Source organism: Tasmannia lanceolata, unplaced genomic scaffold (assembly GCF_043159265.1).
Source record: "Tasmannia lanceolata isolate RefF3 unplaced genomic scaffold, GAP_Taslan_0.1 ptg000018l, whole genome shotgun sequence".
In the NCBI taxonomy this organism is placed as follows: Eukaryota; Viridiplantae; Streptophyta; class Magnoliopsida; order Canellales; family Winteraceae; genus Tasmannia; species Tasmannia lanceolata.
In genome coordinates, this window is record NW_027518695.1 from 67,695,139 (window position 1) to 67,722,058 (window position 26,920).

Here is a 26,920-nt window from a genome sequence, read left to right on the forward strand (position 1 = left end):
GGTTTTCACTTTTCACATCCTTACATTTAACTCAAATTTACGGCTTTTAAGTTCGGTCTTTCTTTCTTTATAGGGAAAATTGTTAAAAAAAATGCAAATATTTGCTGAAATTGGCAATCATTGGTTCTCTTTAGTTTGCTTTGGGTGATCCGGTAGGTCCATTGTCCTCCACTTGCTTAGGTTTTAGATGTTCTTTTCAAGTTTTTATGTTTTTTGTGATTTGGTTTATTTTCATCCTATTTACAGGGGTGTCTTTGTTGGGTTAGATGTATGTTTTGACCCCTCTCTCTCTCTCTCTCAATGGTTCAATGGTTCAATAGTTCAAAATGGTTCAATGGTTGAAAACATTATCAAAGATAGAGTACTCTATTTAGACACTCAAAACAGCATATTTATAAAGTTGGAACCATTATGTAGACCTCAGAACCACACTTTAGTGGTTTCGATGGATTGAATAGTAGTTCCAAGAGTGTAAATTATTTTTCTAAGAGTGTAAATAGGAGTCCATACATTGTAAAAGTGATTATGAGTGTCTTAATAGTGGTTTCTCATAATTAGTATGTATACAATCAGAACTAATATGTAGACCTCGAAACCACAATTTAGTGGTTTTGAAGGTTGCAAAAGTGATCATAAGTGTATTAATAGGGGCTTTGGTACTCATAATCAGAATGTATACAATCAGAACCATTACGTGGAGCTCGGAACTATAATTTAGTGGTTTCGATTGATTAAATAGTGGTTCGAACATGCTAAATAGGGGTTGTAATACTATTTCACTGCTTCCAAAAGTGATCATAAGTGTATTAACAGTGGTTTAGGTACTCATAATCAGTATGTATACAATCAGAACCATTATGTAGACCTTTGAACCACAATTTAGTGTTTTCAATTGATTAAATAGTAGTTCTAAGACCGTAAATTATGGTTCCAAAAGGGTAAATTATGGTTCCAACAGTGTAAATAGGGGTTCACACATTGTAATAGGATTTTATTAGTTCCAAAACTGATCATAAGTGTCTTAATAGTGGTTCACGTACTCATAATCAGTATGTATACAATCAGAACCATTAGGTAGAACTCAGAAGCACAATTTAGTGGTTTCGAAGGTTGCAAAAGTGATAATGTGTGTATTAATAGTGGCTTAGGTACTCAAAATCAGTATGTATACAATCAGAACCATTATGTAGACCTCGGAACCACAGTTTAGTGGTTTCGATTGATTAAATAGCGGTTCCAAGACTGTAAATTATGGTTCTAAGATTGTAAATAGAGGTTCATACATTGTAATAGTATTTCAGTGGGTCCAAAAGTGATGATAAGTCTATTAATAGTGGTTTAGGTACTCATAATCAGTATTTATACAATCAGAACCATTATGTGGAGATCGGAACCACAATTTAGTGGTTTCGATTGAATAAATAGTGGTTCCAAGAGTGTAAATTATGGTTCCAAGTGTATAAATAGTGGTTTTGATTGTTTTAGACTCCTATTTAGATTTCAACAGCTTTTACAATAGTATTAATGCTGCAATGTAGTGCACTTATCATACTATGGTGGTGTAGAAATGAGCTGTCTGTGTGTGTATGAATGTATATGTATTCTCTAGATACTTGACTTTCGTTCTCTCTCTCTCTCAATAAAGTATATTGTGCACATTTATATGCATTATAATGAAATGACATGTACCCTTCGTTGATTGATAATGGCACTCCTTACCATAACTTGCGTTTGACTAATGTGATGTCATAGGCTATTATAATTCCCTGCTATATACAGCCAATAGAAAAAGTGTTTGATAAAGTATGGAGTCTCATTATCATAAGTGAGAGGAAATATTATTTCCCACATGTATACAAATAAAGTGTACATGATGCGAGGAGAAAGTATTGTCCATGTACAAGTGGGCATTCATGCCTCTCCCTCTTCTATAGAAAGAAAGAGGGAGAGAGTGTTCGGATACATGTAAAATCGTAGATTTAATAGGCTAAAACCTAGATTTTATGAGTTTTTATATGGTGTAAGCCCTTATAGTACCGTATTTTACACAAAGTACTGTACGGACAACATCATAGGATGATCCAAACCATCAATGTGATGGAACTCAACGTAAATAGGTTGTGGCCCAAAAATCATTTCTGTAGGATGATCCTAGCCCTCCGATCTACATAGGTTTCCATATTATGCAGTTCTTCTATAGATCAGAGGGTTGGGATAATCCTACAAAAATGATATTTTGGACACAACCTATTTACGTTATGGCCCATCACATGGACGGTTTGGATCATCCTATAATGTTGTCTGTACAGTACTTTGTGAAAAATACGGTACTATAAGGCCTTACACCATATAAAAACTCAGATTTTATAAGATAAAACCTGGACTCTATAAGATAAAGCTTGGATTTCACAATCCTGTAAATATACTTAATCTAGGTTTTAGCTTGGGTAGGTGAAAAGTCCTTCAATGGAGTTTCTCACGTTTGGATGGCTTGGGCCTTAGGGAAGAAGAAGGGAAAAGGTGAAAAGCGTAGGTGAAAAGTGCATGGGGATTAGAGCAAAAAGGTGGAGGGAAAAAGAAGGAGGCTATTATTGTCCTAAGCGCTCTCTAAAAGTACCTGGCAACCCCTCTTTTACAATTTTTCATAAGCTACCCTGATTGATAATTTCAGCAAATGTTTGCATTTTTTTAACAATTTTCCCTATTTTTATATTATTTCTTATTTTCCACAAAGACATTTACTCATCTCGTGTCCGTTCTCTACCCATCTTGTCTTCTCTGCATAGCAACCCTGGAATGTAGAAACCCTCTTTTCATATTCAAGATGCACGAAATGCCTTCTTCTCTGTTTAGAAGACTGGCAACCATCCCACCTTCTTCGTTGATCCCACGACATGACGGTAAGCTTCACACCACAAGAACTCTCTCTCGTCTTCTCCACCATCCTCGACTTACCTCTGCTTTTCATCCTCAACAGAAGAATTCGTATTTTTAGTTCCGTCTTAATCATACTGTGTTAAGTAACATCAGAATCGTGACCTGGCCTTAACCACACGGTGGAATGGATTTGGTCATGTTGTCTTTAACGGCTAGCTTTCAAGGGCTAGTTGTACTCTAGTCGCAACACTTATAATAAATTGTAGATAGTTTAAACTTACAGCATAACGAAACATATCTTAATAAAAGAAGCCTTTTTTATTTCTTAATTAACCATATCTTACATTGAAGGAAAGAGGCCCCAAGTACACACATCATAGATAGAAAGAGGTCCTAAGCACATACATAATTATAATACCTTCTAGTATTTTGCACTGTAGCCGAGAACGTTGCGCCCAATAGTTCAGCACAAGGGGACCTTTGGGTAGCAAGGTTTCTGGTGACTACTCCCCATCCCCTCAACACTAATTGTGTGGATGAGAAAATGAAGGAAAAGACCAACAATAAGGAAGAAAATTTTCTTGGGCATCACGATCTTCTTTCTTTCTTTTATGCTTCTCTTGTCACAAGCTATGCCTTGAAACAATACAAATCACCGCTTTATATAGAGATAAGTAAGACAAGTGAAAAGTAATAATGAGTCCAACACGAAATCACATGCTCTCTGCCACACCAACCACACCAATTACACCTACTATTAAAAAAGTGATTTAAGTCTTTTTGATATATTTGGCCTTATTTTTTGACTTGGGACAGCCTCTTCAGTGTATTTATGATTTTAGAGTTATGACTTATGACTACTCTTTCATACTAGTGAGGGTTGTGCCAAGTAAATAAATGGAACTAATATATCGTTTATCTTTTTAATTTCTTTGTAGCAGAAACTCTCCACTTTCATAAAATCAAGAAGTTTAAAGACTCTTGGGTAAAAGGTTTTAAAGACTCTTGGTTTTCATTTTTCACACCCTTACATTTAAGCCAAATTTACTACAAGTCTGGAATTTCTTTTTTTATAGGGAAAATTGTTAAAACAATGCAAACACTTGCTGAAATTGTCATTCAGGGGTGGCTTTTGAAAAATTTGTAAAAGAGGGGTTGTCAGGTACTTTTAGAGAGCTCTTAGGACAAGAATACCCTCCTTCCTTTTCCCTCTACCTTTTATCTCTAATCTCCATGCACTTTTCACCTGCTGTGGGACATGATCCCGCGAGAGGGGTGGGGCGCGAGCCGCCGCGCTCTCTCTCTTGGTCTCTCGTACCCACGCGATTGGCGTGTGCATTTTAATGTTGATTTGAATTAATCTTTCCTGTGAACTTGGGATCACTAAGGCAATCCGAATTCCACACGAAAGAGACTGACAGAGTCGCCACCTAGATGTGGGATCTAGGACCCGTAATTAACCAGAAATCTAGACTCGCTACCTGGTTACGAGAATGGAAGGTATGGGGAGTTATCCGCCACATGCACCATTCCTGCCCGATAATCGGTCTTCGATTCCAAAAGCTAATTCTTTTAAATTTATTTTAAATGGCTCATTCAACTCTATGTTAATGTGCGAACTAAGTGACATGCATCCTATGATCTAATTTTAATGTGAATCCTAGATGTGTATCTTGATTTATTAATTTGTCTGGATTCATTCTAAGTGAAAGTTCTCCTAGAATTCTAATTTCATGGAAAATCCTAAGTGATTTGATTAAGCATTTACAAGAAAATTAATATACAAAACACCACAATTTGTTTGTGGTGCCGACTCGCGGGTGGTATGCCATCAGACATCCAAGCTGCCTACGTACCCAAGCCTTACTGGGATCAGAGTCGACGTAGTTCGGTGCACCTAAGCTAAGCTACTTATGCCTAACTCAACTAGGACACCGACCTAGACGGGATTGACTGTTTCAACAGTTTTAGGAGAAGTTATTTAATTCAAGTTGAGGATTTTATTATCTTAAGATTTCATCTAAGATGCTATATGATTCTCATCTAAATGCAAATGGTCCCTTAGACTAATGCAGGTTTGCCTACATCCTAGTTTACTAGGCTTGTCCTAGGGAAAGATTGGGTGACTAGTGTAACTAGACCTATGGCACGGTTGCTATACATAGCAAACGTCCGTGATGAGGCTGGACTCCTAACTCTAGGACTCCCTAAAACCTAAGACTCCCTAAAACTTAGGACACGACACGACACCGGTGTTCCTAAATTGGGCTCTAAGGGTCCTTACGACGGAAACCGTAATCCAACGGTTCCGAGAGACACGAGGTGAATCGATTTCAGTTCTTGAGGTTAAAAAAAAAAAGGGATGGAAGAGATGATGAAATAGTGTGAGGGAATAAGAAAGATAGAGAAAGGTGCGACTGAACTTGGGAGTGCCAAATTGCCTACGTACCCCGCGATGGGGATCAAGCCACACGTAGTTCCGCTGGGGAGGTTACTTGGATTTTGGAAAACAGAATTGGTATTTGGATCAGGAATCGGGTTTGTATTTGAGCATTGGACTTGAGATTCAGAAACATTGATTTAGCAATGGGATTTTGGAATTGGGAATTTGCATCAAAGAATTGAGCATATAGGAATCATCAAGGGTTTGAATTTTGGGAATTCAAAATGGGCAGGCTTATGAGATTCGGCCAAATGGATTCAGACATGCGACTCAGATTGTGTTGGGATATGACTTGGTTAGGCAAAAGGGAGGAAGTTCTATTAGGTGTAAACGGGCATTAGTAGAATAGGGGAATGACTCGGTTGTGACATGGAAGGCCGCCACTTGGTCGAATGCGACTCGGTTGCATTGGGATGGGTTGATTAAGGAATTGGATTGAGTCAACTAAGGGGAGAGTCCAATCGGTTAAAGAGGTTGAGCATACTCGACTAGAGAGTTGGGTCAACTCGACTAGGGAGGTTGGCTAGAGTTGACTCAGTTGAGCTGGGTTGGGATCCCACTTGGTTGGATTGTATTGGGGCGATTTGACTTAAGCTGCAGGTGGCCTGGCTGGGTTAGATTTAATGTAACCAGATTTATGGATAAATGGTGTGCCTCAGTGAGTGGACAAAGGTATGGCTTGGGTTGATGTGACTCGGTTATAGGGTTTAAGGCTTATGGGTATGGGGTTTAGTGAGTTGGGTCTAAGTTAGGAGCAAACCCGAGACTAGCCATGGTCTAACCAGGAGGAAGCAGGGTACAAACCAGGGTGCGGACCAGGGTGCACCAGGGTGCGAACCAGCAGGGAACCAGGGTGCGAACCAGCAGGGGAACCAGGGTGCAACCAGCAGGGAACCTGGGTGCAACCAGCAGCGAACCTGGGTGCAACCAGGGTCTAACCAGAGTGCGAACCAGCAGGGAACCAGGGTGCGAACCAGTATCGAACCTGGGTGCAACCAGCAACGAACCTGGGTGCAACCAGGGTCTAACCAGAGGCTAACCAGGGGGAACCAGGGTGTGAACCAGGGTACGAACCAGAGTACAACCAGGGGCTGGCCAGGGTGCGAACCAGGGTGCGAATTAGTAGGGAACCAGAGTGCGAACCAGCAGGGAACCAGGGTGCGAATCAGTAGGGAACCAGGGTGCAACCAGCATCGAACCTGGGTGCAACCAGCAGCGAACCTGGGTGCAACCAGGGTCTAACCAGAGGCTAACCAGGGGGAAAACAGACCCTACATGCTTCCTAACATGGTTTTTCTTTTAAAGTAAAAGATATGTATGAAAACAGACCCTACATAGAATTGAAATAAATGCCTACCTCTTTGGAAACCCACTTTGTGTTTGATTTTTCTTTGATGTTAATTCTTTGAAGATGATTCCTTGCTTGATAATGACTGCTTTTGATATATATCACCCAACGTATAAAATCACCCGATCCGGCAAGGATGGCCGAACCCTTGAAGAGATGAGGGAGAGGGATGAATTTTCTAAGAGAGGGGTTCTTTTTTCTTCTCTTCTTTGATGGTGGGATGAGAGGGTATTTATAGGAGAATGGGATAGGAGGTTAGGTGAGGTTAGGTGGTTTTGGATGGTTAGGATGAGAGGATGAGGTTAGGTAAGGTTAGGTGGGGTTAGGTAAGGTTAGGTGAGGTTAGGTGAGGTTAGGTGAGGTTTGGATGGTTAGGATGAGAGGAGAGGTTAGGTGAGGTTAGGTGAGGTTTGGATGGTTAGGATGAGAGGAGAGGTTAGGTGGTTTTGGATGGTTAGACCCAGGTCAAGATCTGCCATTGATCTAACGATTTACGGAAATCGGGTCTCGGAATGGAATCAGGGTCCGGGCTATGAAGTGACCCTAGCTTATTTTGTCCCGATTGATGATCCGTAAAGTCAGATCAAGATATTAATGACCTAAAACATATAAATCAATGATAGAGGGGGTTCTCACATGGATTTAACACACTAATTTATTTGTTGATTAAAACAAAACAAAATGGGGTGTCTACAGATGCCCCTCTTTGGTAGAGATGACGTAGTCATTGAATACCAAAGTTAAAAATGACAGAACCATTTTGCGTAGCTTTAATCGACAAAGGACTCTCTAGACACAACGCACCTTAACATAATGCAAAACCTTAGATGAAATCCTGGAATTTGGAATGCAAAAAAAAAAAAATCCCGCTGCGGTGCCGCTCACAAACGGGCAACGAGAGAAGATGAGACCATTCACAAATGGATTCAGAAAATGAGATACCGTTCAGAAACGGGCTCAAAGAGGATAGGAGGCCATTCACAAATGGATTCGGACAATGAGGTATCGTTCACAAACGGCCTCAAGGAGGATAAGAGACCATTCACAAATGGACTCGAGAAATGAGGCACCGTTCACAAACGGGCTCCAGGAGGACATGAGACCATTCCCAAATGGACTCAGAAAACGAGACACCGTTCACAAACGGGTTCAAGGAGAAGACGAAACCATTCACAAATGAACTCGAGAAATGAGGCGCCGTTCACAAACGGGCTCAAGGAGAACACGAGACCATTCACAAATGAACTCGAGAAATGAGGCGCCGTTCACAAACGGGCTCAAGGAGAACACGAGACCATTCACAAATGAACTCGAGAAATGAGGCGCCGTTCACAAACGGGCTCAAGGAGAACACGAGACCATTCACAAATGGACTCAGAAAATGGGACACCGTTTACAAACGGGTTCAAGGAGAAGACGAGACCATTCACAAATGAACTCGAGAAATGAGGCGCCGTTCACAAACGGGCTCAAGGAGAACACGAGACCATTCACAAATGGACTCGAGAAATGAGGCACCGTTCACAAACGGGCTCAAGGAGAACACGAGACCATTCACAAATGGACTCAGAAAATGGGACACCGTTTACAAACGGGTTCAAGGAGAAGACGAGACCATTCACAAATGAACTCGAGAAATGAGGCGCCGTTCACAAACGGGCTCAAGGAGAACATGAGACCATTCACAAATGGACTCGGAAAAAGGAGACACCGTTCACAAACGGGTTCAAGGAGAAGACGAGACCATTTACAAATGGACTCGAGAAAAGAGGCACCGTTCACAAATGGGCTCAAAGAAACAAGAGAATTTTTATGAACTTGAATTTGTCGTAGGATTGGATTTTTTTGAATTAAGGATTTGGATTTGATAAATTTTTTATTTTTGGGAAAGGAGGTACCGTCCGTAAACGGGCTCAAGGAGAAGATGAGACCATTCACAAATGGACTCGAGAAATGGGGCACCTTTCACAAAAGGGCTCAAAGAGGACATGAGATTTTTCGTAGGATTGGATTTTTTTTTTTGAAGTAAGGATTTTGATTTGCTAAATTTTTTATTTTTGGGAAATGAGGTACCGTCCGTAAACGAGCTCAAAGAGAAGACGAGACCATTCACAAATGGCCTCGAGAAAAGAGGCACCGTTCACAAACGGGCTCAAAGAGGACATGAGATTTTTCGTAGAATTGGATTTTTTTTTTAAGTAAGGATTTGGATTTGCTAAATTTTTTATTTTTGGGAAATGAGGTACCGTCCATAAACAGGCTCAATGAGAAGACGAGACCATTCACAAATGGCCTCGAGAAAAGAGGCACCGTTCACAAACAGGCTCAAAGAGGACATGAGATTTTTCGTAGGATTGGATTTTTTTTTTTGAATTAAGGATTTGGATTTGATAAATTTTTTATTTTTGGGAAATGAGGTACCGTCCGCAAACGGGCTCAAGGAGAAGACGAGACCATTCACAAATGGCCTCGAGAAAAGAGGCACCGTTCACAAACGGACTCAAAGAGGACATGAGATTTTTCGTAGGATTGGATTTTTTTTTAGTTAAGGATTTGGATTTGATAAATTTTTTATTTTTGGGAGATGAGGTACCGTCCGCAAACGGGCTCACGGAGAAGACGAGACCATTCACAAATGGCCTCGAGAAAAGAGGCGCCGTTCACAAACGGGCTCAAAGAGGACATGAGATTTTTCGTAGGATTTGAATTTGACGTAAGATTGGACTTGTTTTTTTTTTTTTTGAATTGGGATTTGATTTGGTGAATTTTTATTATTTTTATTTATTTATTTTGTATTTTTGGGAAATGTGGCACCGTCCGCAAACGGGCTCATGGAGAAGATGAGACCATTCACAAATGGCCTCGAGAAAAGAGGCACTGTTCACAAATGGGCTCGAAGAATTTAGAGGTTTTCATGAATTTGAATTTGACGTAGAATTGGATTTGATGAATTTTAGATTTTTTTTTTTTGAACTCAATGAAATCGGGGACATTATAGATCGTGCCCAGTAAAGATATTGGAAACCAAGACTTTGACGAATGATGAGACGACCAACCTTATGAACGAAGAACCATTAGTAACAAGAATGGATTAGGAACACTTTTATGAAACTTCAACAAGATTTTTCTCAATGAGACTGTTGGTCTTGTCTTCTGGGGATTTTGATAACTGAAACCTTGAACAAGACAGTTGAGATTGGTAATTTAGAACAATGGCTCTCTTGGATATAATCATGGAAAAGTGGGATTTGCCTCTTGACAGGTGTTTAGATAAACATTTCTTGACCAGGATAGTATTTAACAACTGGAAGGAGATTCCGAATTTTAATGGTTCATCTTTCTGAGAAATTGGCTCAACCACCATTGCATCTGGGGCTCTTCCAAGCTTAAGGTGCCTTCCTGGGGTATGATCTTTTTACGAAAGTTGGGCTTTCTGATGTTTCTACTTCTGAACTCTTCTGAGTTGATCTTCTTTGAAATGTAGCTGTTTGACTAGATTCTCGAACTCCTTCATACGATCGCAGGGAGCTGACGAGGCTGGGCCTTCTTCACCGAGACAGTTGCATCATTTGGACACCAGGACGACGATTGACTCTTTCTAAAGAGAAAACTTAGATAAAATGCACTACTCAAAAGATTGAGCAGCTCTGAAGGAGTGAACATAGAATGACAAAGATTGACTGACTACACTGATAGACACAGTAATACTTCTGACTTAGTTAATATTTTATTTGGTAAGTCTATCCTTTCAAGGAATGTTTTTTTTCAATTGGTGCACATGGGACTTCTTCCTTGAAACAGTAATGCCTCAAGGATTTAATTACGCCCCTTAAGATTGCTTAGCTTCAATGCCCCCAGTTTTGAGGATAACACTTGAATTTGCTTGAATTTCAGTTGATCTTCAGTCTTGATACCGGCTGTAGCCTTCTTATACTGATTCTCTTACCGTGACCAAGTTACCTCTTCAGGGTTTTTAACTTGGCGGACCGCGCTAGCCTTAACTTTTGCCTGAACCACCTTTCTAGGTTTTCGATCCAGCAGGCTATCCCCTTAGCTTTTGCCTAAGCCGCCCTTTCGGGTTTTCAACTTAGCAGGGAAATGATCTTAAATTTTGCCTAGACCGCCCTTTCAGGTTTTCAGTCTAGCAGATCTTCAAACTCCGTTCTTTTTTTTTCTTTTTGTGTTTCGGGACCTAGATCATTAAATCTGAACACCGGAGGGACTTTATAGGTAGGATAGGGCTTTACAAAGAATGGCTTAAGGCTCAACAAAGATTTCGACCAAACCTGTGAACAGGTTGCCTCCATATCCCCATGTAGGAATTAGGACGTGTGTAGTTCAGGGCAAATGCCCCTAGTTTGAAAATAAATTGTTTGAAGGTTAATTGATTTTTCTTTTTTTCTTTTCTTTCTGGAATAATTATCTTCTCTTCTTTTGGAACTTGTCCCTCTTTTTTTTTTTGGAACGATTGATTTTTCTTTTTCTTTTTCTTTTGAATCGACCGAACTCGGTTTAACCGAGCTGCCTACGTACCCCAGTGTAGGGATCAGGTCTCGCGTAGTTCGGGGCGAATGCCCCGAGTTTGATGGGTTTTCAAGAAAATTTGATTTAGGCTCGAAGGGTTTGCAAATCGGTATTCTTTTGACATTGGGTTTTGATTTTGGGATTTAATCGGCCAAAGGAGGCCTTTCGATGTTCAGATTGGGAATCGATCTAGGTTACTAGAGTCTGTCTGGTACTGATTATTTATTTCTTTTTTTTTCTCTTTTTTTTTTTTCACGGAGTTTGACGGCATTTCCAGGTAAGATAATGGATTTTCTTCTTTCAAGATTCTAATGCGTGCTTTCGGCTTTCATAGAGCGAAACTTGTTCTTCGACATCCTCCATCTATGGATTTGTAACTCTTGATATCTGATGATCACTTTTCAATGCTTGCTCTTGAACTTCTTATCTCGAATTTGATGGCTTCATGTTATGAATTTGAGAACCAAGGTCATCGATTGGAAATATGAAAGTTGTTTCTACTCCATGCCTCTTGCATAGCATATGATATTCACTTCATTCATTTTCTTTGAGCTTTCCATCTATGTCTTGCCCCTGGTATCGGTTGTAGCTTTTCTAGACAATCTTCTTATTCTTGAAATAATTTTATCAATTCTTCACACTCTTTAGAGGGTAATGTATTTTCAATCGGCATTCACTGAATCAAAGTTTCAGTGCCAGTGTTTATCATTTCAATTTCATCTTTGAAAGGTTGGGATTGGCGCTCCTCCTCTCGTTCAAGTAATTGTTGTGACTCAAGTGGAGTTTCGTCAATTTTGTCCTCATTTGAAGAGGGAGTCTTATTTTAAGATCAGAAGCACACTTAAGAACAGACACAAGTGAACTTTTTGGAACTGACCGAAATTTTATTTAAAGAAAAGCTATTACATCAGACGACCTATCCTGAACATGCTCAGGATTCACAACTCTAAATAAGAAAGGGAAACAGAAGATAACTTGCCTGGACTAGGCATTGACCTTTAACTGTAAGACCGGACTCAACAATTATACTGACCATGATGACTGACTCAACATAAAATAGTAAGTGACTAAAACTTTAACTGCTGCAACTGTTTGGCGTTGAAGGCTCGGCGAAGGCTTGTTCGTTCTGAACATCATCATGGCTGATACTTTCAATTTTGGACAATGATGACTGATTCGCATAGGGAAATGCCCCTAGCTCAAGGATTCTGAGAGTAAACTCTGAAGGATTTAGCAGAAATATTCTTGAAAAAGGTAGCCCCTAGAGGAGGAAGAGATCAAGGGTACAGGCAAGATTGGATCATCAAGATTGCACGATCAAATGATTGAGACACAATTTCCGCCAATGAAGACACAATCGAATCCCACAAAAGACGAATGATAGACACATGATCAAAAGATGAGATTGCATAGGATTACTTTCAACGGATAGATCATGAATGACTAATCCTATGAGATCTTTGGAAATGATGGGATTTATATCCTAACCCCAAAGGGAAAGTTTTTATTCTTCACACATTTTATCAGTGTTACCTGAAGGCATCAACCCTAATCCTAATCTAGCGGAGTGGAGATAGGATCTCAACTCATGACTTTGTTTGTGTACCTAGGACCGATCGTAGCCATTGGAAGATGGACTACGGTCTAATCTAGACACAAATGGGTAGGATATCCTAAACTAGGCTCACACATGTGATGCACATGTGTTCGTATACTACATGCATGTGTGGGTTAATCTAGGGGTAAGGCCAAGAGTTCCCTTAGCGCGAATCCATGTTCGATATACTGTACCAGTGTCCGGCGTATCAGTACGTGAACAATAGATCCGTTTACGCACCATAAAGGTACTAGGCTAAGGGTGTAATGCTTCTCTAGCACAGAGGCACCAGGTGATGAAATCCCAGTCAACCATGCTAGATAACACTCCGGGTTCCTAAAATAGGACGTGTGTGAATGTGAGATGCAAGGGTTTAGATGCAAGTGATGTAAGTGTGTGCAATAAGTTCGCGCAATCTATGATGCCTTCAGGTTTTGTTAAATTAAGTTCGAGTAAAATGTGATGAGAGAAAATAAAACAAGACAAACTAATCTAACAAGTATAGAGTTTTTATGAGCCAGTTAAATTAAATTCAAATGAATTATCTTTTGAAATTTTAATGAAGTTAGGTGGTCCCCAGCAGAGTCGCCAGACTGTGGGACATGATCCCGCGAGAGGGGTGGGGCGCGAGCCGCCGCGCTCTCTCTCTTGGTCTCTCGTACCCACGCGATTGGCGTGTGCATTTTAATGTTGATTTGAATTAATCTTTCCTGTGAACTTGGGATCACTAAGGCAATCCGAATTCCACACGAAAGAGACTGACAGAGTCGCCACCTAGATGTGGGATCTAGGACCCGTAATTAACCAGAAATCTAGACTCGCTACCTGGTTACGAGAATGGAAGGTATGGGGAGTTATCCGCCACATGCACCATTCCTGCCCGATAATCGGTCTTCGATTCCAAAAGCTAATTCTTTTAAATTTATTTTAAATGGCTCATTCAACTCTATGTTAATGTGCGAACTAAGTGACATGCATCCTATGATCTAATTTTAATGTGAATCCTAGATGTGTATCTTGATTTATTAATTTGTCTGGATTCATTCTAAGTGAAAGTTCTCCTAGAATTCTAATTTCATGGAAAATCCTAAGTGATTTGATTAAGCATTTACAAGAAAATTAATATACAAAACACCACAATTTGTTTGTGGTGCCGACTCGCGGGTGGTATGCCATCAGACATCCAAGCTGCCTACGTACCCAAGCCTTACTGGGATCAGAGTCGACGTAGTTCGGTGCACCTAAGCTAAGCTACTTATGCCTAACTCAACTAGGACACCGACCTAGACGGGATTGACTGTTTCAACAGTTTTAGGAGAAGTTATTTAATTCAAGTTGAGGATTTTATTATCTTAAGATTTCATCTAAGATGCTATATGATTCTCATCTAAATGCAAATGGTCCCTTAGACTAATGCAGGTTTGCCTACATCCTAGTTTACTAGGCTTGTCCTAGGGAAAGATTGGGTGACTAGTGTAACTAGACCTATGGCACGGTTGCTATACATAGCAAACGTCCGTGATGAGGCTGGACTCCTAACTCTAGGACTCCCTAAAACCTAAGACTCCCTAAAACTTAGGACACGACACGACACCGGTGTTCCTAAATTGGGCTCTAAGGGTCCTTACGACGGAAACCGTAATCCAACGGTTCCGAGAGACACGAGGTGAATCGATTTCAGTTCTTGAGGTTAGTGAAAAAAAGGGATGGAAGAGATGATGAAATAGTGTGAGGGAATAAGAAAGATAGAGAAAGGTGCGACTGAACTTGGGAGTGCCAAATTGCCTACCCACCCCTCTCGCGGGATCATGTCCCACAGTCTGGCGACTCTGCTGGGGAGGTTGGCTAGAGTTGACTCAGTTGAGCTGGGTTGGGATCCCACTTGGTTGGATTGTATTGGGGCGATTTGACTTAAGCTGCAGGTGGCCTGGCTGGGTTAGATTTAATGTAACCAGATTTATGGATAAATGGTGTGCCTCAGTGAGTGGACAAAGGTATGGCTTGGGTTGATGTGACTCGGTTATAGGGTTTAAGGCTTATGGGTATGGGGTTTAGTGAGTTGGGTCTAAGTTAGGAGCAAACCCGAGACTAGCCATGGTCTAACCAGGAGGAAGCAGGGTACAAACCAGGGTGCGGACCAGGGTGCACCAGGGTGCGAACCAGCAGGGAACCAGGGTGCGAACCAGCAGGGGAACCAGGGTGCAACCAGCAGGGAACCTGGGTGCAACCAGCAGCGAACCTGGGTGCAACCAGGGTCTAACCAGAGTGCGAACCAGCAGGGAACCAGGGTGCGAACCAGTATCGAACCTGGGTGCAACCAGCAACGAACCTGGGTGCAACCAGGGTCTAACCAGAGGCTAACCAGGGGGAACCAGGGTGTGAACCAGGGTACGAACCAGAGTACAACCAGGGGCTGGCCAGGGTGCGAACCAGGGTGCGAATTAGTAGGGAACCAGAGTGTGAACCAGCAGGGAACCAGGGTGCGAATCAGTAGGGAACCAGGGTGCAACCAGCATCGAACCTGGGTGCAACCAGCAGCGAACCTGGGTGCAACCAGGGTCTAACCAGAGGCTAACCAGGGGGAAAACAGACCCTACATGCTTCCTAACATGGTTTTTCTTTTAAAGTAAAAGATATGTATGAAAACAGACCCTACATAGAATTGAAATAAATGCCTACCTCTTTGGAAACCCACTTTGTGTTTGATTTTTCTTTGATGTTAATTCTTTGAAGATGATTCCTTGCTTGATAATGACTGCTTTTGATATATATCACCCAACGTATAAAATCACCCGATCCGGCAAGGATGGCCGAACCCTTGAAGAGATGAGGGAGAGGGATGAATTTTCTAAGAGAGGGGTTCTTTTTTCTTCTCTTCTTTGATGGTGGGATGAGAGGGTATTTATAGGAGAATGGGATAGGAGGTTAGGTGAGGTTAGGTGGTTTTGGATGGTTAGGATGAGAGGATGAGGTTAGGTAAGGTTAGGTGGGGTTAGGTAAGGTTAGGTGAGGTTAGGTGAGGTTAGGTGAGGTTTGGATGGTTAGGATGAGAGGAGAGGTTAGGTGAGGTTAGGTGAGGTTTGGATGGTTAGGATGAGAGGAGAGGTTAGGTGGTTTTGGATGGTTAGACCCAGGTCAAGATCTGCCATTGATCTAACGATTTACGGAAATCGGGTCTCGGAATGGAATCAGGGTCCGGGCTATGAAGTGACCCTAGCTTATTTTGTCCCGATTGATGATCCGTAAAGTCAGATCAAGATATTAATGACCTAAAACATATAAATCAATGATAGAGGGGGTTCTCACATGGATTTAACACACTAATTTATTTGTTGATTAAAACAAAACAAAATGGGGTGTCTACACCTGCCCCTTTCACCTTTTCCCTCCACCTTTTACCTTCTTCTTTCCCAAGCCATCCCAAACGTGAGAAACTCCATGAAACTCTATTGAAACTTTCCAATCCATACATTAGAAACTCCATTGCCATTGCCATTTGAAAAAAAAATAACTCCATTGGTTCTCTTTAGTTTGCTTTGGTTTCTCCGGTAGGTCCATTCTCCTTCACTTGCTTAGGTTTTAGATGTTCTTTTCATGTTTTTATGTTTTTTGTGATTTGGTTTATTTTCATCCTATTTACAATGCTATCTTTGTTTGGTTACATGTATGTTTTGACCTCTGTCTCTCAATGGTTCAATGGTTGTAAACATTATCAAAGATAGAGTCTCTATTTAGACACTCAGAACAACCCATTTATAAAGTTGGAACCATTATGTACACCTCGGAAGTACAATTTAGTGGTTTCAATTGATTACATAGTAGTTCCAATAGTACATAAATTAATGTTCTAACAGTGTAAATTGGGGTTCTTACATTGTAAAACTGATCATGAGTGTCTTAATAGTGGTTTAGGTACTCATAATCAGTATGTATACAATCAGAACCTTTATGTTGCCCTCAGAACCATAATTTAGTGGTTTTGATGGTTGCAAAAGTGAGCATCAGTGTATTAATAGTGGCTTAGGTACTCATAATCAGTATGTATACATTCAGAACCATTATGTAGACCTCGGAACCACAATTTAGTGGTTCGATTGATTAAATAGTGGTTCCAACAGTGTAAATTATGGTTCCAACAGTGTAAATAGGGGTTCACAAATTGTAATAGTATTTTATTGGTTCCAAAACTGATCATAAGTGTATTAATTGTGGTTTGGTAGTCATAATCAGTATGTATACAATCAGAAGCATAATTTAGTGGTTTCAAAGATTGTAAAAGTGATAATGTGTGTATTAATAGTGGCTTAGGTACTCATAATCAGTATGTATACAATCAGAGCCATTATGTAGACCTCGGAACCACAATTTAGTGGTTCCTGTGGTTCCGATTGATTAAATAGTGGTTCCAACAGTGTAAATAGGGGTTCATACATTGTAATTATATTTTATTAGTTCCAAAAGAGATCATAAGTGTATTAATAGTGGTTTAGGTACTCATAATCAGTATGTATACAATCAGAACCATTATGTAGACCTCGGAACCTCAATTTAGTGGTTTTGAAGGTTGCGAAAGTGATAATGTGTGTATTAATAGTGGCTTAGGTACTCATAATAAGTATGTATACAATCAGAACCATTATGTAGACATCAGAACCACAATTTAGTTGTTTCGATTGATTAAATAGTGGTTCCAAGAGTATAAATAGGGTTTGATACATTGTAATCAAATTTTATTGGTTCAAAAAATAATCATAAGTGTATTAATAGTGTTTTAGGTACTCATAATCAGTATTTATACAATCAGAACCATTATGTAGATCTTGGAACCACAATTTAGTGGTTTCGAAGGTTGCAAAAGTGATAATGTGTGTATTAATAGTGGCTTGGAACTCATTATCAGTATGTATACAATCAGAACTATTATGTAGACCTCGAAACCACAATTTAGCAGTTTTGTTTGATTAAACATTAGTTTCAAGAGTATAAATAAGGGTTGTAATTGTATTTCATTAGTTCCAAAAGTGATCATAAGTGTATTAATAGTGGTTAAGGTACTCATAATCAGTATGTATACAATCAGAACCATTATGTAGACCTCAGTACCACAATTTAGTGGTTTTGATTGATTAAATAGTGGTTCCAAGTGTGTAAATAGGGGTTATAATAGTATTTCATTGGTTCCAAAAGTGATCATAAGTGTAATAATAGTGGTTTAGATACTCATAATCAGTATGTATACAATCAGAACCATTATGTAGACCTCAAAACCATAATTTAGTGGTTTCGATTGATTAAATAGTGGTTCCAAGAGTGTAAATTATAGTTCTAAGAGTGTAAATAGGGGTTCATACATTGTAATAGTATTTCAGCGGTTCCAAAAGTGATCATAAGTGTATTAATAGTGGTTTAGGTACTCATAATCAATATTATACAATCGGAACTAGGGGTGTCAACGGATCCACTTCGGGTCGGATCCACCTATGTCACAGTCACGATCCATTCAAATTCCTTATCGGTCTGGTCGGACTCGGATTGTTCTTCGGATCCTAATTTCCAAGTCATGGTCACGATCCATTTTAATTCGGACCGTCCATCGGAGTGTCCTATTATGTCCCACTAAGCTAAGTAAACAACTATTTTTTTTAAAACGAGTAAGAATGGCAGTCCACTATTAGTGTGTCTCTATGCATTTTCTTCTACTAAATTAAAAATTTATCTATGTTTAATCTATGTGTAAAATAATGCTTGTAAACAATAAAACTAATCAAAATTACATACACAAATATAATGTATAACTATTATCAAGGAATATGATTCATAACAATAACATTCAGTAATAAAAACTGATGAACTAATAATATATTCATGACGGCATATATGTTCAATAGACCAGCATAATGAAAGTAAAAACTGAGAAAATGAATCAAGAAAAAAAAAGACTCACCATGATAATCCTCACCAGCATGACGCGGAACCATCCAAAAATAGTATTGCTCTTCTAAGCCATTTCTAAATTCCTGCAAATTCTAAGAATTGTGTATACTTTCAACTGAAATAGTGAAACTTATAATAAGAAAAATGATGCTTGACCAAGACAACAAATCAAATGAGACATTTGTAAATAGTTCACTAATAATAACATCTACCCACCATAAATACATAGGTCTGCAAAAGTTGACAAGATTCGTGTAACCACAAAGTAATAAATAAAAATATCAAACTCAAAAACACAATGTTGCCATGTTGGTTTTGCAATTGGCACAACTAAACCAAAAATATCTCCAATCCATTGTTTTTGCGATTGGCACAACTAAACAAAAAAATCTCCAATCCATTGTCGATATACCATACACCAACATACAAAGGAACAAAATAATTAATTTAAATATATGTGAATCATAAATTCAACAATGCAAAACAAAAAATTAAGCAACATCTAATAAGTAACCAACTATTTACCTGTCTCAGAGAAAATACTATAAAGACCACCTCTAGTCTTCATCGCCAATTGTGATAGAATTCGTAGAACTAGCCAAACCTTTCACAAGTATACGAAGCAAATGTTAAAAATTAAAAACCACATTTATAAACTACAATTAGAATTATAAAAAACTTAAATTGAATATATATGTACCATCAATTGAAGCCAACCAATCTTGCCCACAAATGAGAGCCTCTACCGTCTCTAGAAGTAATGAACTACGATACTGATCTAATACTCTACCTCCAGTACTGAATGCAGACTCAGAAGCTACAGTTGATATGGGAATCCCCAAGATGTCACGAGCCATTATCGAGAGTGTGGGATAGTTGAGTGCATTGCTCTTTGTAGACACCCCATTTTGACCGTACCCTGCACCTCCATGTTTTGTGCTTAACTTTTTCAAATTAGTGTGGTAGGACCCCAAATTACACTAGTAGGCGGTTGTCCAAGCGGGTGAAGGGGGTTGAATTTACCATTTTCTCATATGAAAAGGGGAGTGAATTATATGAAAGAAGAGCTGTCCATAGAAATTGAAAGGGTCGGATTTATCATTTTTTCCTAGGGCTTACTTGTACCCAGGCCCCCATGTAATGTGAAGAGTAACCACAAATGCAATATGTGGCTGTCCAGAAAAGAGAAGGGGGGTGCTAAAATATCATTTCTTTTCCTTTGCCCTCGCTATTGCCCGAGCCACCCCTATAGGATTAAAAGAGTAGTGATAAAATACATTAAATAGGGTTGTCCAAGTAAGAAATAGGGGGGGGGGGTCGAATGACTCATTTCCTCTTTAAAAAGGGAAAAACGAGTTAGGGTTTTAGGGGGGGGAGCCACATTTTTCTGAGGAAGAGGGAGAGGGGCAGCCGCAAGAATGGCAGAGAGAGGAGGGATGAGGGTTTTGGTGGCTGGCCACCATTTTCTCCCCCACGGCTGCACCTCGCCGCCGTCGCCAGCAAGCCTCGATCATCTCCTAGCAGCCGCCTCCTCCAACCACCTCTAGCCGCCTCTAGCCACCGACCGCCACCACCATCATCTCCACTACCTTCGGCCCCATTTTTCACCACCACCACCACCACCACCACAAGGTATCTTCTTCTTCCCTAAACCCTTACCACCACCACAGCCACCACCCGACCAAAACCCACTTCAAACCTCAGCCACCACCATCATCTTCTCCATCAAACCCTCTCCACCATAGCAGCCACCACTCCAACCGCCTCCACCAACCACCATTAAATCCGCCCAACCTCCACTCTCACCATTTTCGCCTCTAACCCCCATCTTTATTAAACCCATTCCATCTCTTTTCTCAGCCACGATCTTTACATCCATTAAAACCCCTCCCCATCTACCCTAACCGAGCCACTACCTCTGTCCAAATCAATCCATTAAACCACTCTCACAACCCATTTCATTTATCTCCACCCCCCAAATCCACTTCATTCCCCTTTCTAACCACTTCTAAAACCCTCTCCATTAAACCCCCTTTTCCACCGGATTTCTCTGCAACTCCGGCCACCACCCCCATCTTGTTCTTGTTCTTCTTCTTCTTTATCTTCTCGTTCCACCTGCACCTTCTCCTCCATCTTCGTCAGCCAGCACCACCGCCATCTCCATCGATTCCGGCAAGCTTGCCGGAATCCGACCTCCCTACCTAAATCAACCATCACCAAACCACCTCATTTCTACCCCTAAATCCGGTCAGAATCCGAAACCCTCTTCTCCGGTCACCACCCTATTCTCGTTTCTCTTTAAAACCCAACATCCAAACCCATCTCATTTTTATCTCTGCAAATCCAGCCCCATTTTTGCCTCCATCGCAACCCCACTTCGCCCAACCCTTGTTTTTTCATCACAGCCCATCTCAACCAAACCTTATTCCAATCTCCATTGGTTCATTCGGCCTTGCCGGAATCACCACCATCAATATTCTCCTCGTCGGCCATCTCCACTACCTGAGCCATCGCCTCCAGTTGTTTTACAATCTATACTTCAATCGGCCTCTTCATTAGCTGTCGGGTAAGTTTATTGCCTTTTAATTCAAATAGAAATCAAGGTTATTTTGCTAATTGGTGGGTTTAAAAATACTTCTGTTAGTTTCCATTCTTCTTAAATATGCTAGTTTAGAGATTTGGATTGCTCCTATATTTCCCATTTTCTAACTAGACTAGCTTATGTGTTTGAATTGCCCCTATTGTTTTCATTTGCAAATCCTGCTAATTTGAGATTCCGAACCGTTCTTGTTGCTTATTGTTTTGGCATTTCGTTATAAATGGTTGATTCCTATTTTTCTGTCTATCCCTCTTGGGTGCCAAAGGTGTGTCCAAAGCAGGAAGTATACAGGGGATTGTGGTTTTGGTATGATGTTTGGATGATGTCAGGACTTGCAATTCATGTTTAAAGAATCGAACAAGGAGGGAAATTAGGTCCCTTAATTCGGTTTCAGTTCAGTGCCTAACACAAGCCATTATCCCTAAAAGGAAGCCTTAGAGCCTTTTTCTTTCCTCAGTTGTTTGCGCCCTGAGATTGTACAAGTCTTCTTTCGTTCGCTGGTCTGGTTAATTCTTGCCTAAATATGGCTTGGTTCCCTATGTTTAGTTTTGTGGATTCTTTCGGAGCCTTTACAAACCACATATCTGTCGGTGGCGATGCATTTATGAAGGTATGGTGGTAGGGGTGTCCTCTCAAAATTTGGTATTTGAATGTGATCTAGTGAGGTTTTTTTTGTTTCAGCTCTGATGTTCGAGCTGGAGTGAAGGGCGATGAAGGCGCTAGCCCAAGCCCACCCTTAGAGGACTTGCTCAGTCCAAGTTAGCGTTCCCCTCATTTATATAGTAGACTTGCTTAGTCTTTTAGATGCCTCTTAGATATTAGTAGCCCCATTCATTGATAGGGCGATGATAGGGATACTTTGACCCCTCCTTTGTATATAGGAGACTTGCCCAGTCTCATCAGATGTTACATCATTTGTGTCTCGGAGACAAGCCTTGTCTCATATAGAGAGTTTCCCCTTTAGGAGGCTTACCTAGCCTCATGTTAGAGTGGCCTCCTCTTTTAGAGCGAGTCCGCCTTTAGAGTTGTTGTCATTCATCATCGTTTGAGACTAACTCAGCCTTATTAGAGCCTTCAGTGCTAGGGATCTTAGATCGTTTTCATTTTTCTTGGGGCACCAGTTACTTGTTGTGGATCGTCTCTTTGAGGCGTTAGTTACTTGTTCGGAGTTTCCCCTTTTGGATTTAGGGCTTTGCCCTAATTTGTGGTTGTGCTTGCGTGTTCCCTTTAAGATTGAAAGCATTTAAAGGTTTAGAGCATTGGAAAAGCTTTAAAACCCAAAAACAGTAGGAATTCAAAACTCAAACATTTGAAAACTATAAAAATATCAAAAAAAAACATTTGAAAATATAAAAAACCTTAAAAAAATCTGAAGTGTTAGTGTTTCTTTTAGAAGCGTAGTTTGAGAGTTCGTTTCGAACTACGTTGGCTTGATCCTCTTCCACGAGGTACGTAGTGCAGCTTGGGATTCTTATCCCAAGTCCAGCCAAACTTTATAAATAAATGCTTTAACCCTTTTTCTTCAAAACTTTGTTTTCAACAAGATCTTCCTCTAGAGTTAGGAGTTTGTCCTTGATAGAGAGTTTTAGAGTTAGGAGTTTATCTTTTTTTGTGTACTTGTTGTGTGTTTGTGTTAGAGTTAGGAGTTTGTCCTAGCTAGGAGCGCCTCCGTCCGGTCAGTTGGCGATTTACATCGCCGACTGATGACTAGGTCTAAGATGCGTTAGTCCACCCTTTGTTTTCCTTAGGAAGCACAGCCTAGTTACACATAGGTTGTAGGAACCACCTGCATTAGCTTAGGGCTAACCTGCATTTAGTTAGGGCATATAGGGTGTCCTAAAATCTACAATTCACTGGAATTTAAATAATCGTTCAAGAAGCTTTAATAATTAGTCCGGCCTTTTAGATCGAGTCTAAGATAGATGTATAGGTGTCTTAGGCATCCTAGCTTAGAATAGACGCGAAGAACTACGTTGCCTGGATTCTCGTGGAGGCGGGGATACGTAGGCTTCTTTGGATGAACATCAGACCATCCGAGGACTCGGGCTAATCATTTAGAGTCTTAGGATTTGTTGTGTAGTTATTGTATTTTTTTTTGATGTGTTTTCTTACTTTCTTGTACTGATCCTATACCTTTAGCTATAGCTTGTATGTGTTTGCACATCAGAACTTAGACACCCATTAGGCATGTCACTCATAACCTAGCTATGCTTAGGTGACATTTATTTCGGTTCTTTTGTGTGTGCTTATTTTCATCTCCGAGACATGCATGATTAGATAGACGTTTTCTCGGAGATGCGTGTTCCCATTTCATATGATTTTCGCTTGAAACTCTTCAAGGTTAATAATAATAAATGGCATAAGAGATCAAGTGTTCGCACTCGGGCGAATTGGGGGCGCTCTTCGGACCTTCTCCATTCGTCATCAGGCACGGACCTTTTGTATCTCTGGTTATCCATTGCAAACAGAGCATTTGTTTTGGTTCCATGGCGTGTCCATGGATGGCGACTCTGAGTTATTTTTAGATATATCTTGGTTTCGAGCCTTGGCTCCTGATCAGGATGTATCTCTCTCTTTTTTATAGCGCCACTCATGCTATGCTGTGAGGGTGGCAACAGTTTCGAGAGTTCCTTGGCAGAGCTCTCCTTCACTTTGTGGAGATCCAGAGAGGGTGTTAGGGACCCGTTCCCTCACTCGTCCTCCTCGGATCGGGGTCCACACTCTTCCACCAACTCAATACATCAAATTCATCCGTGGGAGGAACTATGATAATGGCTTCATCCAAATAATGATCTAAATCCCCCTTCCTTTCCACCCTTGAAGAACTTTTTATAGCAAATTGGTGAAAAAGATTCATTTTATCTTGTCGACTTGGATTAGTGTTGAGCCCTACCCTTTCCTCATTTGCAAAATTAAAACCTGAGAGAGATGATCTCTCGGTAGACGAAGCTTGTTTTCTTTCATACTCTCGGTAAAGGTCTCTAATGGCATTTTTGGCTTTTTGGATTTCCATCTCACTTCTTTCAAAGTAGTAAATTTTAGGATAATTATACTCTAATAGCTTCAACTTGTACCTAGGATCTAAAACTACTGCAATCGATAAGATCAAGCTGCATTCTCCCCAATACTTATCAAACTTGTCTTTCATTCTCTCAACAATGGATCTCATAAACAATTTATCGCACACATATGCCTCATGCAATGCACACCGAATTGATACTAATTCAGGAAAAAATATATTTGCAGTAGGAGACTTGGTAGCAGAAAAAATATTGGTAGCATCATAAAAGACTTTCAAAAAATTGCAAATAATTTTAGCATTTTCCCATTCATCTTTTGTAGGTGCTACTTGATAATTCAGATCACGCTGTGTCATTTGAAGAAATGCATCCTTATATTCTAGTGCAACTTGTAACATAAGGAATGTCGAGTTCCACCTAGTTGGAACATCAAGGCAAACCTTCTTTTCACAAGTCTCTTTGACACTCTAGCCAATTCCTGAAAAATTTGTTGACGTGATTGTGAAGCCTTCACATACTTCACACTCTCACGAACCTTGTGAATCACATTATTAATCACTTCCAAGCCACTCTGTACAACCAAGTTTAAGATGTGTGCACAACAACGAACGTGAAAAAACTTACCCTCAAGTGGAAGTGTGTCATGCAATTTTTCTTTCAACCTGGCACACATGCTATCATTTGTTGTCAAATTATCTACAGTCATGGTAGATATCTTTCCATCAATTTTCCACTCTAATAACTGTCGATAAATTGTGTCACATAAATTTATTGCAGTGTGAGGAGATGGTTCCACGGCAAAATTAATTATCTTCTTGTTCAACACCCAGTCATGATCAACAAAATGTGCTGTGAGACATATATATCCAAGTGTTTGGTTGGATGTCCACATATCTGTTGTAAGGCTGATACGACCAGGAATAGTTTCAAATATTGTAGAGAGCTTTTCTTTCTCTTTCTTATAAATCGCTAAGCAATCAGACTTAATAGTGTTCCTAGACACCATCTTGAATAACGGCTGAAGATTCTTAGCAAATTTAATAAACCCGGGGTGTTCTACCATTTTAAAGGGGTACTCGTGCAACATTATCATATGAGCAAGATCTTGTCGGCTTTGATTTTGATCAAACTTAAAATTACTAATACAAGTACTCCCATCTGTTTTTGCTTGACCCAAGACAAATTTTTTTGTCTTACGTCCTGATTTTTGTTTTTAGGACAATGTGCAAGATGTCGTTTTAAGTGAGTAGTTCCACTAGTACTTGAACCCGTGAGATTCCTCTTACAATGTTTGCATTTAGCCCACAAAACCCCTTTTGAATCTTCTTGTTTTTCAAAATCATTCCAAATGACTGACCTTAATTTACGTCATCTAGGGCTAGGTGGTGAGTGATTTCCATCATTAACATCATCATCCACAATATCATCAGACATTGTTGAAATAATTTCCTATATAACATGTAAAAATAACCATAGATATTGTTTAGCTAGTTTAGCATCATTCATTACAATCAAGAAAGATACAAGGCAAGATTAATACAGGAGAATGTAAATGAGTTTCTGAATTGTACATAAAAAGCATTCATAAACAAAAGGCCAAGTTTGGAAACCATGAAAACTTATAGAGCGAGGATTTTTTCACCCCACGTCAAAAAGTGTTAAGTCTGCCCACAATTCCGCTAAAAGGGGAGCGCAATTAGATGGGCCATAGGATGATCCAAAACCATGAAAACTTATTGCCTTCACTTTATTAAAAGTACAGTATTGCCTGCACCATAGGATGATCCAAACCGTCCATTAGATGGGCCACGGCCGAAATAGGTTGTGTCCCAAAAATCATTTCCATAGGCTGATCCTAACCCTTCGATCTGAATGTTAGAGGGTTGATCCTAACCATCTAGATCATTTAGCCCATTAATATTTAAGAAGGCCCAGCCCAATTCAATGTATAAACATTGCTTAAAACAAAGAGATTCTAACTTCACAAGGGGTGAGGAATAGTTCTTAATCCTCACCATCTGCAAAAAGACTCTTCTACAAATTCCAGAACCTTTTTCCAACACTATTTCAAATTCAAAATTTTCATTTCTGAAATTTAATCCTCCAACAATCTGACAGATGGGTCTCAATTTATCTCTTTAAAGCTAACGAAAGCCCTCAAAAAGGTATGCTTGATGCTTCAAAATAACTTTCTTGATTTTTCAGTGTTTATTTTTTGGGTTGTTTTTTGGGTTTTGGGGAATCTCTATCTAAAACCATTTTCCCTAAAAAAAATTTATGTTTTCTGCTTGAAATTCATGTATTGGGTTTTGGGACTTTTCCAAAACCCTTAGTTATTCACTGTAGGTTTCTTTCTGAGAAGGGTTTGGATGTTGCAGGCTATGCTATGGTATTTTGGGGAGATTGAAAAAAATTTCTGTCATTTGAGGCAAGTGGGTCTCCTTAATTTTACCCCTTTTCGAAGTCTTGGATTTGGTTTGGGCGGGCTTTGAATATTGGGAATCAAAGAAGCTGATATCAGGTTAGAGATTGGGGTTTTGATTTGTCCCTATTTTTTGTGGATAGGGTTTATGGGTAT

General features: G+C 40.0%; 2 long non-coding RNA genes and 1 pseudogene across 2 annotated transcripts; all 3 read right to left on the reverse strand.

The window, feature by feature from the left end:
• Positions 1-3,180: 3,180 nt before the first annotated feature.
• Positions 3,181-7,733, reverse strand: LOC143851575 (uncharacterized). The gene is made up of 2 exons (XR_013236407.1): positions 6,678-7,733; positions 3,181-3,513 (listed from the first exon to the last, which is right to left on the reverse strand). It is a non-coding gene; the product is annotated as an uncharacterized LOC143851575 (long non-coding RNA).
• Positions 7,734-10,830: 3,097 nt separating this feature from the next.
• Positions 10,831-15,729, reverse strand: LOC143851736 (uncharacterized). Its single transcript, XR_013236487.1, has 2 exons — positions 15,469-15,729; positions 10,831-12,453 (listed from the first exon to the last, which is right to left on the reverse strand). It is a non-coding gene; the product is annotated as an uncharacterized LOC143851736 (long non-coding RNA).
• A 3,551-nt stretch (positions 15,730-19,280) lies between these two features.
• Positions 19,281-25,848, reverse strand: LOC143850643 (zinc finger BED domain-containing protein RICESLEEPER 2-like; annotated as a pseudogene).
• Positions 25,849-26,920: the final 1,072 nt, after the last annotated feature.